The sequence below is a fragment of the Otolemur garnettii genome, unplaced genomic scaffold (assembly GCF_000181295.1).
Source record: "Otolemur garnettii isolate 467f Iridium unplaced genomic scaffold, OtoGar3 scaffold00149, whole genome shotgun sequence".
Taxonomy (NCBI): domain Eukaryota; kingdom Metazoa; phylum Chordata; class Mammalia; order Primates; family Galagidae; genus Otolemur; species Otolemur garnettii.
Window position 1 is genome coordinate 469,952 of NW_003852544.1, and position 674 is coordinate 470,625.

General features: G+C 39.3%; 1 long non-coding RNA gene across 1 annotated transcript; it reads right to left on the minus strand.

Annotated features, from left to right (window-relative positions):
• Positions 1 to 66: 66 nt before the first annotated feature.
• Positions 67 to 674, minus strand: LOC105887967. The gene is made up of 2 exons (XR_001161670.1): positions 354 to 674; positions 67 to 160 (listed from the first exon to the last, which is right to left on the minus strand). It is a non-coding gene; the product is annotated as an uncharacterized LOC105887967 (long non-coding RNA).

A 674-nucleotide genomic window follows, 5' to 3' on the forward strand; every position in this document is an offset into this window, starting at 1 on the left:
ATTCAGGGATTAGCTCCTCACAGTTATCCATGATAAAAACTCTGCGGACATACAACTTAATGTTGTTCTTTTTCTTTCTGTTTTCAAATAGGTCAAAAGGAGCACGTCTTGGGACAAAAAGCAGAGCTCTGAATTCCAACTGTCCTTCAACTGAAAAGTGCTGTAAAGAAACATACAAAGTGCCAATGGGCAATGCAAACAGTTTTCACAGAAAGCTATTTAATCGGCTAGATTAACACTTGTACCTATGTAATAGCACTTGGGATGGCTGCAGAAGTGGAGTGGAAAGCTGACAGTAACAACTCTCAAAGCTAATCTCTGGACTACCTATGAAGCACTCAGCAGTTACTCACCTTCACTGCCAAGTGATCTTCCCAGTCATTGGTCAAGCTCTTATAGAATTCTCCATACTCCTCATTAGTTATATCATCAGGATTTCTGGTCCAAATAGGCTTTGTTTTGTTGAGCTCTTCATGATCAATGTACTTTTCCTTAATCTTCTTCTTCTTCTTCTTGTCACCATCTTTCTTCTCCTCTTCTTCTTCATCAGAACCAACATCTTCTATTTCAGGTTTGTCATCAGATTCCTTTTCTTCTTTTTCTTTCTCCTCCTCCTTGTCTTCCTTTTCTTCTGCCTCATCATCACTGACTTCTTTATCACGTTCCTTTTCCAC